Below are 17,263 nucleotides of genomic sequence, written 5' to 3' on the forward strand. Positions count from 1 at the left end.
GAATAGTTTTTGATCTCAGTTAAACCAGCGTAATGCTGTATTCCATTTGCAGTTCCTCTCAAAGGAAACATGTATAAATAAAGATCAGAATCTGGCTCTGAGAACGAAAGATATAATCCTGGCTCTGTTGAAATTAGTGGAAGTTTTGACATTAATCTTAGTATCAAGATTTCATCCTATATCTTTAAGTCAATGGGAGTTTTACCTGAGTATGGACTGGAAATATAATCCTGTTCCCACTGAAGTCAAATGATAAACTTCCATTGACTTAAAGGGTTCTATTACTAGGCAACACAACTGACACATAAGCAAAACTTAAAGACAACTACATTTTCTTTTTAGGTCAGGCCTTTGTTAACATTTCAGATAGCTGGTATCGAACTTCAAAAAAAAATTTCACCAAGTCTGAATAATGTTTAAGAATATGAACTTGTTTTGTGTTCCTTGATACATCAGTATCTGCAACATCTTAAAAACTGATACTTGCATGGTTGAATAATGCATATTTATGGTTTCACAGAAGCTAGGTTTATGAATATTCATAGACAAGCAACCTTATTAGTATGTGCTGGATAATGAATATCAGTGAATACTTTGTTCACAGGAGTACAATATGAGATGAACATAGATATTTTCATTAGGAAAAGACAATGAGTACCCAGCACTTTAAGATCAAAGCAATCTCTTGCAGGAGAGGCCACCTTTGGCACCTCTAATGTAAACATTGTTAAATTGTTTTACTACAAGTCCGCTTACTTTGCCAGGAAGGTTATGGTGGTTTGTTAGTTACACGGACCTTTCATTTTTTCTAGGGCCCCAATAGGTACAAATGTCATTAAACCAAATATTTGATAACAACCAAAGTAAAATAATTATGTTTTGCATTCAGTGAATTAACATTGTCCCTTATCTCTATAAGCTTCTAATTTTATGACTTTACATGGCAGATTTAATCCATATTAGCTCCCATATCAGGCTAGATGACAAATATCAACCAGGTTCACACATTATAAGCAAAGATGAACCACAGAACCTTCCATTACATATATATAAGAATGATTTCTATAAATATGTCACATTCAGAAATGTTTTACAGGTAATTCCTCAGCATTAAACCAAGAGTAAACAAACTGCATTAGCATGAAAAATGGTATAAAAAAATCCTTTAAGTTTTCAGTGTAGGTCACTATAGATTAATACTCATTAATGCTTCCTGGAGAAAAAGAATGTAAAATGGCTTTTACATCAGCAATGGATTTTTTTTTCTTGCAAAATGGAATGTGGAATGACTAGAGCTTATAAGGAAGGACCTTTTCATTTACAATTGTTCATCTTATCTACGTTGAAACAAAATATTTCCAATCAGTCAGTCCTTGCGTATTCTGAAAGAACAAAGCCAGCTAATATTCTGCAATCATTGAAATTAGAGATGAACTGGATGACTAAGTCTTTTCCATCTCATATTTTTGTATTTTTATTGTTCTCCCAGGACAATATATACAGTAGCTTATACTTTTTATTTTAATTTCTATTATAATGCTGCTGAAAACCTCCATTCATTAGTTGCTCTATGAGTACAAAGCATTTTTAAAAGGTGTAGTATTTTTGTAATGTATCTCCAGATCTATTTTGCAAGAAGTGTCACTTACTCTTTCAGATGGATGTTCATCGTGTTACATAAGCAAAACTGTTCTCGGTATAACTGTAGTGGAATCAGTCTCTTTAAAAAACTACATCCTCATCTTTGAGTATGTTCCATAAGATCAACTGGAGCTGCATTAAGATATTTTAGCCTAGGAATAAAGCTGAAGGAAACTATAAGTTTACACTACTTGAATGCTCTTTAAAATTGCTAGAAACCATTGTTCATTGTTCATTTCCAATTATCTCTAACTCTAAACTGTAGCAACTTCCTGCTGTTTGGCCTTACAGTCTCTCACAAGACAACCTTCAAGCCCATCTAACATGCAGCTAAGATCTTCTTCCTCAATAACTGTTGTCTCCACCTATCTCTGAATTTCTGCATTGGCCTAAAATATTCTTCTGCTTCAGATTCATAGACTTCATCCTTGCCTTCATTAGAATCTATGTATTGCTACATCTTGGGCCAAATTTTGTCCTGTGTTAGGACTACTTTGTTCCACTGGGAAGCAGTACACATTAACATTAACATTACAGCTGCCCCCAAATGGCTGAGGAATCTTTCTGTGGTGTACTGCGAAATCAAGAGAGCTTGCATGTATAGGGATGGGCAGGGGCGGCTCTAGCTTTTTTGCCACCCCAAGCACAACAATCAGGCAACCTTCGGCGGCTTGCCTGCAGGAGGCCCCTGCTCCCGTGGATTCAGCAGCTTGCCCGCGGGAGGTCTGCTGGTCCCGTGGCTTGGTGTACTTGCCATCAAATTGCTGCTGAATCCGCGGGACTGGTGGACCTCCCTCAGGTGTGCTGCCGAAGGCTGCCTGACTACCACCCTCATAGGGACCGGCAGCCTTAATAAACATTGACCAAGTATAATTCAGCTAAATTATGTCTGTTGACAGATTACCTGCCTGAGGGAGACCAAGTCAGATGAAATTTCATAGAGGTGAAAAAAAACTGATATAGAACATGTCACTGGATACTCTGTGTTCTTTCCTGCAAAACTTTGGGTTGAAATTCAAAAGACACTTTCATTTGCTACTGAATCAGAAGTAGTCCTGAGTTTCTTGGAGTGTTATCTGCTATGATACAATCAACATGGCCCTACTTACTGAAAAAGCTTGTAGAATCTCTCTCACACATGTGAAAAAAATTGGCATCAATTCAGCAAAGTACTTAAGCATATGCATAACTTTAAGTACCCAAGTATACACATTAGCTTTGACAGGATTGCTTAAGGTTAGGCACATACTTAAGTCTATTGCTGAATCAGGCCTTTTATCATGAAGATAATGAAGAATGAAGCTCTATTGTGCTTGTTGCTGATCGGTGCAAGTTAGTATTTCCTTGGTAATGAAATAATTTGGAAAAACTTTGAAAAAATAAATTCACATACAGGAAAATTCAGTTAATTAGGACTGTCAATCTTGGGCACAGGGAAACCTTCATTTTTAATTGTTAATCTAGTATTATTCATTTGGCTTCAGCAAATGGCTGGGAATTTGAATTTAGAGAGTTAGTATGCCCTTATTAAAGGATCCTTATAACACTTAGGTGCCTTTGAAATAAGGTGGATAGATCCTTATTCCTTTCTCACTCACACCAGTTTGTATCACAATGGACTGACTTGGCTCTGATTCAGGAGAGTATTTAAGCATGTGCTTCACTTAGAGCAGGATTGTCATTTGCTATGGGGTAGTTGCCTTTCCTCCTCCCGCTCCACCCCAGGCTTTTCATAGGTCTATATGCTCCATTACGACTTCCACTTTCTGCCTCCCCAAGACTTTCAGGGTATATCAACATATAATATTCTCTAGGCTGACACAACCTTCCCCAGATGCCCACCCGAGAATTTTTCTGAAATGACACCCCTTTTTTCAGGTACATGAGTAGTTCCGTCAATGTCAGTGAGACTATTCATACGCCTAAAGTTAAGCAAGTACTTTTTGTTTGCTCCTATATGAGAAGGATGTATATCCACATGTAAACAAATTATTGATGGAAAACTAAGCTAAAGAAATGCTTCATGGTAGCATTTTCTGAAACATTTCCAGTTCCACACACAGGATCACTTAGACATGGAGAACTGCAGGGTCACAGAACGTGGATGAGATGATGGTGCAGGGAGGAGTTAAGGTTTATTAGGATCTGCGGATCCTTTTGCGAAAGGAGGAGCCTCTAGAGGAAGGATGGGCTCCACCTAGATCAAAATGGAACCATATTCAGAGGTTTAGGCTCTGTGTCTTGGCTAATAGCCATTGATGGACCTATCCTCCATGAATTTATCTAATTCTATTTTAAACCCAGCTGTACTTTTGGCCTTTACGCATCCCATGGCAACAAGTTCCACAGGCTGAGATGAGTTTTTGAACTAAGGACTGACAGGGTGCAGAGAAGCATACAGTTTCAACAGAGACATCCCTTAGTGGAGGATCTATTACCATGTATTTTCTATATTTAGTAAAGAGGAGAGTGTAAAAGTTGATAAAATGTAGGTAGGAACTGAAGAGAAACAAAGTCAAATGAAAAAAAAAAGTCCCATTCTATTACATCAGATAATGGCATACAGCTAAATAGTGACAATGTTATAAGTGCTTGCAAACAAATGCTAGAAGTCTAAATACTAAGATGCTGGAAGCTGAGTAGCTGATATTCAATGAGGCTATTGATATAATAAGCATCAAAGAAGCTTGAGGGAACAATGATAATCAATGGGGCATAACATTACCAGGGTGCAAAAATATATAAGAATGACAAAGTAATTCATGCTGGTGTGGGAGAGGCCCTCTACATGAAAGAAAGCACAGAGTGAAATATAGTCAAAATCTTACATTTATCAAACTGTACCATATAATCTTGCATAATAAGAAGATAGCAGTAGAAATGTTCTGCCAACCACCTGACTGGGATGATGAAATGGTTCCGGAGATTAGAGAGGCTATAAGAATAGAAAACACAATAATAATGGGGGATTTCCGCTATCACCATATTGATAGGTTACATGTCACCACAGGATAAGATTCAGAGAGAAAATTTCTAGACACCATAAATGACTGCTTCTTGGAGCAGCTACTCCTGGAACCCACAATGGGAGAGGCAATTCTTGATCCTTGGCTTTTGTAAAGGGAAATCATGCCACACCAATCTGTTAAAGTTCTCTGAAGGGGTCAACAAGCATATGGACAAAGCCAGTCTAGTGGATATAGTGTACTTGGAGTTTCATAAAGCCTTTGACAAGGTCTCTCATCAAAGGCTCTTGAACAAAGTAAGCGGTCCTGGAATAAGAGGAAAGGTCCTCTCATGTTTCAGGAGCTGGTAAAAACTCATGAAACAAAGGGTGGAAATAAATAGTCAGTTTTCAGTATGGAGAAACATAAATAATGGTGTCCCCCAGGGGTCTGTATTGGGACCAATACTATTCAACATATTCATAAATGGAAAATGGAATAAACAGTGAGATGGCAAAGTTTGAAGACAATACAAAAATTACTCAAAATAGCTATGTCCAAAGGTGATTGTGAAGAATTACAAAGGGATCTCACAAGACGGAGTGACTGGGCAACAAAGCAACAAAATGGCAGATGCAATTCAACATTGATAAATGCAAAGTAAAGCACCATTGAAAAACTTAATCCTAACTGTACATACAAAATGATAGGGTCTAAAGTAGCTGTTACCATTCAAGAAAGACATCTTGAAGTCATTGTTGATAGTTCTCTGAAAACATCTGCTAAATGTGCAGTAGATGTCAAAAAGCTAACAGAATGTTAGAAACTGTTAGGAAAGGATAGATAAGATGACAGTAAATACCATAATGCCACTATATACATCCATGGTATGGCCACAGCTTGAATACTGGATGCAGTTCTGGTTGTCCCATCTCAAAAAAGATATATTAGAATTGGAAAAGTTACAGAGAAGGGAAGCAAAATGATTAAGGGTATGGAACATCTTCCATGTAAAGAGAGATTAAAAAGATTGGGACTTTTCAGCTTGGAAAAGAGTTGACTAAGGGGGTTGTCATAAACAGATGGTTAAGGGTTAATGTCTCTTTTATCTGTAAAGGGTTAAGAAGCTCAGTAAACCTGGCTGACACCTGACCAGAGGACCAATGGGGGGACAAGATACTTTCAAATCTTGGTGGAGGGAAGTCTTTGTTTGTGCTGTTTGTTCTGTTCGTTGTTCGCTCTTGGGGCTAAGAGGGACCAGACGTACACCCAGGTTTTCTCCAATCTTTCTGAATCAGTCTCTCATGTTTCAAAATAGTAAGTATAGCCAGGAAAGGCGGATTAGTCTTATGTTTGTTTTCTTAACTTGTAAATGTGTCTTTTGCTGGAAGGATTTTTACCTCTGTTTGCTGTAACTTTGAATCTCAGGCTGGGGGTGGGGGGAAGTCCCTCTAGTCTATATGAATCTGAATACCCTGTAAGCATTTTATACCCTGATTTTACAGAGATAATTTTTACTTTTCTTTCTTTCATTAAAAACTTTCTTTTTTAATAACCTGATTGATTTTTCCCCCTTGTTTAAGACCCAAGGGAATTGGGTCTGAACTCTCCTGGGATTGGTGGGGGGAAAGGAAGGGGGGAAAGGTTAATTCCTCTTTGTTTTAAGATCCAAGGAGTTTGGATCAGTGTAGCCTTTCAGGGTAACCCAGGGAGGGGAAAGTCTGGGAGGGGGAAAGGTGGGGGAATGGTTTATTTCTCCTTGTTTTAAGACCCAAGGGGTTTAGGTCTTGGGTTCCACAGGGAAGGTTTTGGGGAAACAGAAAGTGTGCCAAACACTATATTTTGGCTGGTGTCAGCATTATCAGATCTAAGCTAGGAATTAAGCTTAGAAGGGCCAAGCAGGTCCCCACTTTTTGGACGCTAAAGTTCAAAGTGGGGGAAAAAAACCTTCACATGGTGGTAGCAGGGGGATTAAAAACCAAAAGCCAGTAGGATTTTTTTTTCTCTTCTTTCTAGCTGCTTGGAAAGCAGGCTAGAGGGGATTGTTTTTAAGAACCAAAGCCAGTGAGGTTTTTTTTCTCTCCTTTCTGGCTGCTCAGAAGGCAGCTGAGGGCAGAAGTGTTAAAGTTTTTAACAAGGGCTTTTGTAAAAGGAGGCTCGAGCTGTGAGCCAGCAGACAGCCAGCAAAAGGCATTTGCAAGTGAATTGTTTTCTTTCTTTCTAGCTCTCGGGCGTAGCTGGTTAAAAAATCTCAGTTAACCAAGCAGTCAGTAAGCTGCAGAGGGGGCAGCCAGCACAAGAAAGCAGAAACAATGAGTTCCAAGGAAGCCATTAAACAGGAATGGGCCAGGCTAGAAGCAACAGAGAGAGACAACGAACATAAGAGACGGATGGAACTAATTAATGCAAAAATAGCCAGGGATGAAGTGGCCCACAAAAGAGAAGAACAAGCCAAAGAGGCTGCCCACAGGAGGGAGATAGAAAGAAAACAAAAAGAGCTAGAGATAAAAGAAAAAGAGATGGAAGACAGGGAATGAGAGAGAAAGCATGAACTGGAATTAGCAAAGGCTAAGCCAGATGTTCCAGCCAATCCTAACAACCCTCCTCCAGGTACTGTTTCCCATCCCAGAAAATTTCCCACCTACAAAGCAGGTGATGACACTGAAGCCTTCTTAGAAAATTTTGAAAGGATCTGCCGTGGGTACAACATCTCTGCAGACCAGTACATGATAGAGCTGAGGCCACAGCTCAGTGGACCATTAGCAGACGTGGCGGCTGAAATGTCTAAGGAACACATGAACAATTATAAACTTTTTCAAACCCAGGCCAGAATCAGAATGGGGCTAACACCTGAGCATGCCCGTCTGCGGTTCAGAGCCCTAAGGTGGAAACCAGATATGTCATTTACCCGACACACTTACCAGACTGGAAAAAATTGGGATGCCTAAATATCAGGAGCAAATGTTAAATCTCTGGATGAGCTGTCCCTCCTAATACAAATGGAACAGTTCTTAGAGGGTGTTCCTGAGGAAATAGAAAGGTACATCCTAGATGGGAAGCCCAAAACTGTAACCGAGGAGGAGAAAATTGGAGCAAAAAAAGCTACTAGCAAGGGGAGCGAATATCACCAGGGGCAAACAGAAAATAAACCCTATCACTGAGGGCAACCCAAGACCCCACCTACAACCCAAGGAAAGCCTCAGACTCCCTATTGTACCACCTCACCAGTCTCCAGCAACCCACCTCGGCCCAGTGACCAGTCAGCTGGGCGATGCTTTAAATGTAATGAACTGGGACATATAAAGGCCAACTGCCCCAAGAACCCCAACCAAGTGCAGTTCATTACACCACCATCACACTAAAGATCTCCAGGCCCAGATGCCTCTCATATACTCTCGGAGCGAAGGGAAACTTTGAGAGTGGGCAGAAAGAATGTTATCGCATGGAGAAACATGGGGGAACAAGTGTCAGCTATCCACTAATCCTTAGTGGACTCCAAATTCATCAACCCAGAGTCCCAAGTGACAATTTACCCATTCATATCAAAATCAGTAGATTGCCTACAGCTGACCTGCCTGTCCAGTACAAAGGCTGGTCAGGAATGTGCACTTTTGCAGTCTATGACAATTATTCCATCCCCATGCTACTGGGGGAAGACTTGGCCAACCAGGTAAAGCGGGCCAAGAGGGTGGGAATGGTTACACGCAGCCAAGCCAGGGAAGCTTCCAGACCCATCCCTGTTCCTGAGCCATCCACCAGGGCCCTGTCTGTGTTACCAGATACCCAGACAGAGGTGGTGGACCCGGATCCCCTGACAATGACAGCAACAGCCACAGTACATCCAGTCCCAGAACTGGAACTGGAAAAGCAACCAGCACCAGAACTGTTGACAGCACTGACGCCAGTGCTTGCAAACCCATCTCCAACCCCAACACCAGAGGGTGCCAGTGGGCCTGAACTGGCAGAAGCAACAAACAACCCTACCCAAAAGGCTCAGCCAGAGTCTGAAATATCTCATAGTGCACCAGCAGAAAGCGGTTCACCATCAACAAAAACAACCCCATCATCTACATCGCTTCCAGAGGGACCAAGCCCAAGTCCACAGTGTAAGGAGGAACTGGTGTCTCCAGCCTCAAGGGAACAGTTCCAGACTAAGCAGGAAGCAGATGACAGCCTTCAGAAAGCTTGGGCGGCGACACGGAGCACCCCACCACCTCTCAGCTCTTTTAACCTATCCCGGTTTGTTGTAAAACAAGGACTTTTATACAAGGAAACTCTTTCTGGTAGACATCAGAAAGCCTGGCATCCTCAGAAACAATTAGTAGTTCCAACTAAGTACCAGGGAAAGCTCTTAAGCTTAGTCCATGATCATCCCAGTGGCCATTCTGGGATGAACAGAACCAAAGACAGGTTGGGGAAGTCCTTCCAGTGGGAAGGGATGGGCAAGGACGTTGCTAATTATGTCTGGTCTTGTGAGGTGTGCCAAATAGTGGGAAAGAGCCAAGACCAAGTCAAAGCCCCTCTCCAGCCACTCCCTATAATTAAGATCCCATTTCAGCGAGTAGTTGTGGATATTCTGGGTCCTTTCCCAAAAAAGGCCCCCAGAGGAAAGCAGTACATACTGACGTTTGTGGACTTTCCTATCCGATGGCCGGAAGCAGTAGCTCTATGCAACACCAGGGCTAAAACTGTGTGCCAGACCTTAACAGACATTTTTGCCAGGGTAGGTTGGCCCTCCGACATCCTTACAAATTCGGGAACTAATTTCCTGGCAGGGACCATGCAAAATCTGTGGGAAGCTCATGGGGTGAATCACTTGGTTGCCACCCCTTACCACCATCAAACCAATGGCCTGGTGGAGAGGTTTAATGGAACTTTGGGGGCCATGATCCGTACATTCATAAATGAACACTCCAATGATTGGGACCTAGTGTTGCAGCAGTTGCTTTTTGCCTACAGGGCTGTACCACATCCCAGTTTAGGGTTTTCACCATTCGAACTTGTGTATGGCCACGAGGTTAAGGGCCCTTTACAGTTGGTGAAGCAGCAATGGGAGGGGTTTACGCCTTCTCCAGAAACTAATATTCTAGACATTGTAAGCAACCTACAAAGCACCCTCCGACACTCTTTAGCCCTTGCTAAAAAACCCCTAAAGGATGCTCAGAAAGAGCAAAAGTCCTGGTATGATAAACATACCAGAGAGCCTTCCTTCAAGGTAGGAAACCAGGTTATGGTTTTAAAGGTGCAACAGGCCCATAAGATAGAAGCATCATGAAAAGGGCCATTCATGGTCCAAGAGCACCTGAGAGCTGCTAACTATCTCATAGCATTTCCCACCTCCTCCCTAAAGCCTAAAGTGTACCATGTTAATTCTCTCAATCCCTTTTATTCCAGAGACTTAAAGGTTTGTCAGTTTAAAGCCCAGGAAAAAGATGACGCTAAGTGGCCTAAAGATGTCTACTATGAAGAAAAGAGTGACAGTGGTGCCCCAGGGAAGGTTTTGGGGGAACAGAAAGTGTGCTAAACACTATATTTTGGCTGGTGGCAGCGTTATCAGATCTAAACTAGGAATTAAGCTTAGAAAGGTCCATGCAGGTCCCCACTTTTTGTATGTTAAAGTTCAAAGTGGGGGAAAAAAACCTTGACGCCAGGCCAGGGAATACTGGTTACAGTTCTGTTTGTCCCATCTCAAGAAAGATATATTAGAATTGGAAAAGTTACAGAGAAGGAAAGCAAAATGATTAAGAGTATGGAACATCTTCCATGAAAAGAGAGATTAAAAAGATTGGGACTTTTCAGCTTGGAAAAGAGTTGACTAAGGGGGTATATGTTAGTAGTCTATAAATTTGAAAGTGAATACAAAAATGTTATCTACTCTTTCATGTAATACAAGAACCAGGGATCACCCAATGAAAATAATAGGCAGCAGGTTTAAAACAAACTAAAGAAAGTACTTCATCTCACAATACACATTCAATCTGTGTAACTCAGTACCCGGATATGTTGTGGAGGCCAAACTATAACTGAATTCAAAGAAGAATTAGATATGTTCCTAGAGGATAGGTCCATCAATGGCTATTAGCCAAGGTGGTTAGGGATGCAGCCCCATGCCCATAGTGTCCTTTGCTTTGGTATGCTAGAAGCTCAGAGTGGACAAAATGAGATGGATCACTTGATGACTGCCCTGTACTGTTCATTCCCTCTGAAGCACCAGGCATTGTCCACAGGATACTAGTAGATGGACCATTGGTCTGACCCAGGATGGCCATTCTTATGAGTTCTGAAAGAAGTTAGTTCCATGATCATTCTTCTCTCTTACAAGGAATAAAAACAACAGAAAGGATGGAAGTTTTTGTTGTTTTTTTTCCCCTCATGTTTCTTCTTTTACTGTGTGTTTGCAGGGATCTGAGGAATTTACTGTAACAAATGTGATGTCAGTTTATCCAAAGCTTTTTTTCAGTATTAATAGTGAGGTGGAGGAAAGGGAGGCAAACCTGAGTATAAAAAAAAAAGAAGAACATGGGACTTGGATCTTTTTCAAGTCCAGCTAGCTCTGAACTTTACTAAGAAAATCAGGATTCAACACAAAGGTGAGATGATGAAAATCTTAAGTTTTTAGTTTTAAAGATGACTGACAGTATTTGCAAACTTAGGGCCAGGCCAGAATGTGAACGTCACGCTCACAGTGGTGAGCAGTTAGTTTTAGGAATAATCCCATTGAAGCCAAAAGGACCACTTGTGTAACTACTCATCAGGAGAGCATGCAGTTCATAAATTTGCCTTTAGAACCCTATGCTCTAATCTGAACATTTTCAAGTAATTTACACATAACCATGTAATTCATTTTATAGTAGGACAATGGCCTTCAGAAAAAATTAGAAGATATGAGGTTAGGGATAAGGAGGTAACAGAGTCTAGGGAGCTTGGGGTAGGTGTGTGTTTGGAGGGAATGCTGGCTTGTATCCTGGTTTCCTGGGTGGATTCTGCAGTAGGTAGATGGGGAGAAAGAGGAAATGTTATTTGGTGTGCATCCTGGGATGTCAAATAGTGCTGTGTTTTGCTGGGGTTGAGTGACTTCAGGGATGTCTCTGAGTGCTGGAGTAGATAGGCAGATCCTGTTTGGGAGGAAGTATTTAAGCTGAGGAATTAGTGCAGGGGTCAGTAAACTCTGGCACACGGCTCCCCAGGGTAAGCATCCTGGTGGGCCAGGCCAGTTTGTTTACCTGCCATATCAGCAGGTTCGGCCGATCGCGGCCCCCACTGGCCATGGTTCACTATCCCAGGTCAATGGGGGCAGTGGGAAGTGACGCAGGTGGGGGATGTTCTGGCCGTGGCTTCCCGCCACTCCTGTTGGCCTGGGATGGCAAACCACAGCCAGTGGGAGCGCGATAGGCCAAACCTGCCAACGTGGCAGGTAAAAAAACTGGTCCAACCCACCAGGATGTTTACCCTGGTGAGCCTTGGGCCAGAGGTTGCCGACCCCTGAAATAGTGGCTAGGGACTGTAGATGACAGAGATGTAGCTGGGTTGTCTCTAGAGGGAAGGGGTCAGGGCTGAGTGTCTCTGTGGCCTTGGATCTGGCTAGGAGGCAGGGGCTCCTGCTAGGTCTTCGGAGCAAAGTTTTGGTTTGGGGGCTGGAAGGAAGAGAGTCTCGTTAGATGGGCAGGGTGTTGGTCTTGGGTCTGACTACAGCATCCTGGAGCTAGTACTGAGTCTTCTTGCCTTCTGTCCCCCAACCCAACTAGCCCTCACAGCTGCAATACCACTACCACATCCCATCTGTCAGCCGAACTTCCTAGCACTCACAAAGTGGAGCTCTCCAGCTAACCAGAAAACAGCATGCAGTCCCCTCAATGTCCTTGGCTGGTCCTACCTTCTCTCTATGTCTTATTGGTTACTAACATAGGTGTTCTTCTCAGTATTAGCATTGTATATTTGTGGATTATCCTTGCATGAAGAGGGGAATTCACTTTTTGGGGACATGAACAATGTGTATAACAGATTGTCTCCTTCCCATTACAGATTCCCCAGTCAGTTATCCATTAACTATTCATTGAATAAATATATATATCTTGACTCTATATACCAGGAGTCGGCAACCTTTTAGAAGTGGAGTGCTGAGTCTTTATTTATTCACTTTAATTTAAGGTTTTGCATGCCAATAATACATTTTAACATTTTTAGAAGATCTCTTTCTACAAGTTTATAATATATAACTAAACTATTGTTGTATGTAAAGTAAATAAAGTTTTTAAAATGTTTAAGCAACTCCATTTAAAATTAAATTAAAATGCAGAGCCCCCAAGACCAGTGGCCAGGACCCGGGCAGTGTGAGTGCCACTGAAGATCAGCTCATGTGCCACCTTTGGCATGCATGCCATAGGTTGCCTACCCCTGCTATATACCATACTGTAACAGTTTCTAAATGGTGGTTATTAGTGTAAGTTTAAAAATCCACATTTCATAATGTTCTTGTTTTATACTTATCATTAGCTTGTTTAAATCTATGACAAATTGTTGTGTATTTCTCTTCTATAAAAATGCATTAGGAAAACAATAAGATTAGATGGTTAAGTACCAAAAAGTCAAGAAGTGCCAAAAGTAAAGAATGATTGTACAACCTGTGCTTTATGCTCTTTATATCTATGCATGATGATACATACTTCAAGTTCATGATCACATCCTTTTGTTTTGGCAGATCTCTTGCCTCATTCATTGCATACGTTAGACAACGCATAGCAAAACAGGAAGATATGCAACATTTATTTTTCTGCAACTTATTAGAATGGAAGAGAAAAATGGCATTGAAGATGAAGTGCTATCATCCCACAATAAATAATGAGCTTTTCTATGGATATTCAGTTATACTTATTTTTAAATATACCTTATTAAATTATCTGTAAATATATATCCATAGTCTGACTGCTAAGGATAAAAATAACGTAGTAATGTTTTACACATTATACTACATTTCCTTAGCATTTTAACTATGGCCCCCTGCTTCATTTACTGTACACCATTTAAACTGTGCTCTGAATACGGTAGGACCTTTTTAACTATTATTCATATTACCATATGATGTAGAAGTCTTAGTCATGGACGAGGACTGCAGTGTGCTAGGTGTTGTACAAACACAGAAGATAAAAGGAGACTATAATTCTTATATTTGCAGTGTCATTCAATACTCCAAGTGGGCTGACTAAAAATAATTTTTGTGTTGAGAAAAGTAATACCTTTTTGATTTGTATCTAAGTGCAGCATTTTAAGGGATGTCTGTTTTTTATTCTGCCATATAAACCACTTAAATTATTCTTGGTGTAGTAAAAAACATTGATTTCAATCTACAAGGAAACAAAATTTGATAAAGAATGAAGGTATATTCATTTTTAATAAAGCATTGCTCCTGTGAAGGATACAGGAAGACTGGTCCTTCTCTTCAGGTTTGCCTGTATCTGTTGAATCAGCAATTCAGTATTTATCGTTTGTATTTTTAAATGTCAGCTGCACCCAGGAGTGGCGCCTGGGTTTTTGGTGCCCTAGGCGCAGGGCTGGCTTACCGGTCCCGCAGCTCCGGTGGACCTGCCGCAGGCATGCCTGCGGATGCTTCACTGGAGCCGCAGGACCAGCAGACCCTCCGCAAGCACGCCTGTGGGAGGTTCACCGAAGCCGCCTGCCGCCCTTCCAAATCCTGGCGCCCTAGGCAACTGCCTAGGTCGCCTAAATGGAAGCTCTGGCCCTGGCTGCACCTTTAAGGCTGTATTATCTTTTCTAAAGATTCTCTCTACAAATTAGGGGGAGGGGGAGGAGGAGATAATGTGCATCAGAGACCTTTAAAACCTGGAAAAAATATTTTCAAAATTACCAAAATTATAATGGGACTCCCTCTAGCCTCAGTCATACATTTATGAGGTCATCATGTAAGAATTTGCTTGCTCTCTATATTAAAGAAACGTGAATATTTTCTCTCTTTTATAATACTAACAAAACGTTTGCTACTTATGTGTCAGCATTTGGCTTATGGAGCGGATACACACTCTTCTATCTGCAGAGTGTTGAGAGTATTAGAGTGCCATTGTCCCTATCTTTAGGCAGAATCCTCAATGCAAGAAGAAAGCCTGTGCCACGTTACCATCTCTTAGGTGAGGGCTGACAGCTTCTCCAAAGTTCATATGTGACCTTAGCACTGCTATTGGATGCCACACTTGAATTTTCCTCCTTTGAAAATAAAATTTCCATTATCTCCCAGGGAAGACAATCAGCACATGTTCACCAATACTGACAGCTAAATTATAATGGAAAGCTAACCAGAGTCCTGTTTATTTAAGACTTAGAGGCAAAAATTAAAAAAAATATCAGGTAGTCTTATTTGTGTGTGACAAAACTGAAGCAACAGTGCCATTTATGAGCCAGAAAAATAACTTACAACATTTAAAATGAAGTTACCACTATCCCACATCATAGTCCATTTCTGTACCTGTCACTGAGTTCCTTGTCTTTCCCCCAGTTTTTAACAAGCTCCCCTAGTCAGAGCAGTGTCCCCTTGTCTCCCTAAATTGAAAAATTTTACATACATCTCTCTTAATATCATCTTTTCCCTTCCATTCCTACAGATTCATTGCTGAATTGTCTCTAATATACACAGGGCCGGCTTTAGGCCTATTCCACCAATTCCTCCGAATCAGGCCCCATGCCTAAGACGGCCCCGCACCCAGTGAGAATCCCTTCCCTGGATAGAGGTGCCTTTTTAATTTTTACTCACCTGGCGGCGCTCTGGGTCTTCAGCGGCACTTCGGCGGTGGGTCCTTCGCTTGCTCCGGGTCTTCGGCAGACCTGTAGTGAGTGAAGGACCCGGCGCCAAAGTGCCGCTGAAGACTCGGAGCACCACCTGGTGAGTACAAGCCCCACATGTTTTTACATGTGGTTTTTGGGTTTTTTTTGTCATCCCTGCTGGGACTCTGTCGAAACTGTTCGAATTGGGCCCCACACTTCCTAAAGCTGGCTCTGAATATACATTCCTGAGGCGTGTAAAGCTTCTGCAATTTGCCCTTTCTTCAGAGATTCATCATGTAAAGAGAACTTATTTCTGCTTACTGGCCCACGATGCCTCTACCCCTCCCTCCAACTTGCCTTTTCTCAAAAAAGCATATGCAGTACTAAGTCTGCAGTGCCCAGGAAGGACCAGGAGCTGCTCCAAGCACCAGCACACCAAGCGCGTGCCTGGGGCGACAAGTCATGTGGAGGGGTGCGCTCTGCTGGTCGCAGCTAGGGAGGCAGGCAGGCTGCCTTTGGAGGCATGCCTGTGGAGGGTCCACTGGTCCCACAGCTTCAGCGGATCTCCCACAGGCTGCTGCTGAATCTGTGGGACAGGGGACCTCCCACAGGCAAGCTGCTGAAGGCAGCTTGCCTGCCATGCTTGGGGTGGCAAAATACCTAGAGTCACCTCTGGGAAGGGCAATAAGTATTAGCAGAAAATGGTACTGGAGACACAAGCCCTGGAGACACAAGTCTGGGGAAAACGCAGGATCTCACGATTTATACTGAGTGCATATAAAACTAATGAAAAAGTGTGTATACAAACCAATAAACTTCCCCAGTATATGAGAACATAAGAACGGCCATACTGGGTCAGATCAAAAGTCCATCCAGCCCAGTATTCTGTCTACCAACAGTGACCACTGCCAGGTGTCCCAAAGGGAGTGAACCTAAGAGTTAATGATCAAGTGATCTTTCTCCTGCCATTCATCTCCACCCTCTGACAAACAGAGGCTAGGGACACCATTGCTTACCCATCCTGGCTAATAGCAATTAATGGAATTAACCTCCATGAATTTATCTAGTTTTCTTTTAAATCTTGTTATAATCCTAGCCCAGGAATCGGCAACCTTTGGCACGCTGCTCACCAGGATAAGCGCCCAGGCGGGCCAGGCCAGTTTGTTTACCTGCCATATCTGCAGGTTCGGCCAGTCGGAGCTCCCACTGGCCGCGGTTTACTGCTCCAGGCCAATGGGGGCTGCAGGAAGTGGCAGCCAGCACATCCCTTGGCCCGCACTTCTTCCCTGAAGCACATCCCTTGGCCTTGAGCAGTGAACAGTGGCCAATAGGAGCCGTGGTTGGCTGAACCGGCGGACGCAGCAAGTAAACAAACTGGCCCGGCCAGCCAGGTTGCTCAGCTTGTTGTGCCGCATGCCAAAGGTTGTCGATTCCTGTCCTAGCCTTCACAACCTTCTCAGGCAAGGAGTTCCACAGGTTGACTGTGCGCTGTCTAAAGAAGAACTTCCTTTTATTTGTTTTAGATCTTTTGCCCATTAATTAAATTTTGTGCCCCCTAGTTCTTATATTATAGGAGCAAGTAAATAACTTTTCCTTATTCACTTTCTCCACACCATTCATGATTTTATATATCTCTATCATATTCCCCCTTAGCCTCCTCTTTTCCAAGCTGAAAAGTCCTAGCTTCTTTAATCTCTCCTCAAAACCAAAATAGTCTGCTGGACAACAGAGTGCTTGAAATAACTTATTTCTTCCTTTTTACCAATCTGCTTATTGCCCCTACCCCTGAAACTAAGCAAGGAAGAAAGCTCTCTACTCAAAAACCTCTTTCCAAAGTCACTTCCTGCCAGGGCCAACCAATGCCAGTTACTTTTGGTCCTTCCTTATCTACATATATACGAGAAAGG

This window comes from Chelonoidis abingdonii, chromosome 1 (genome assembly GCF_003597395.2).
Source record: "Chelonoidis abingdonii isolate Lonesome George chromosome 1, CheloAbing_2.0, whole genome shotgun sequence".
NCBI lineage: Eukaryota > Metazoa > Chordata > Testudines > Testudinidae > Chelonoidis > Chelonoidis abingdonii.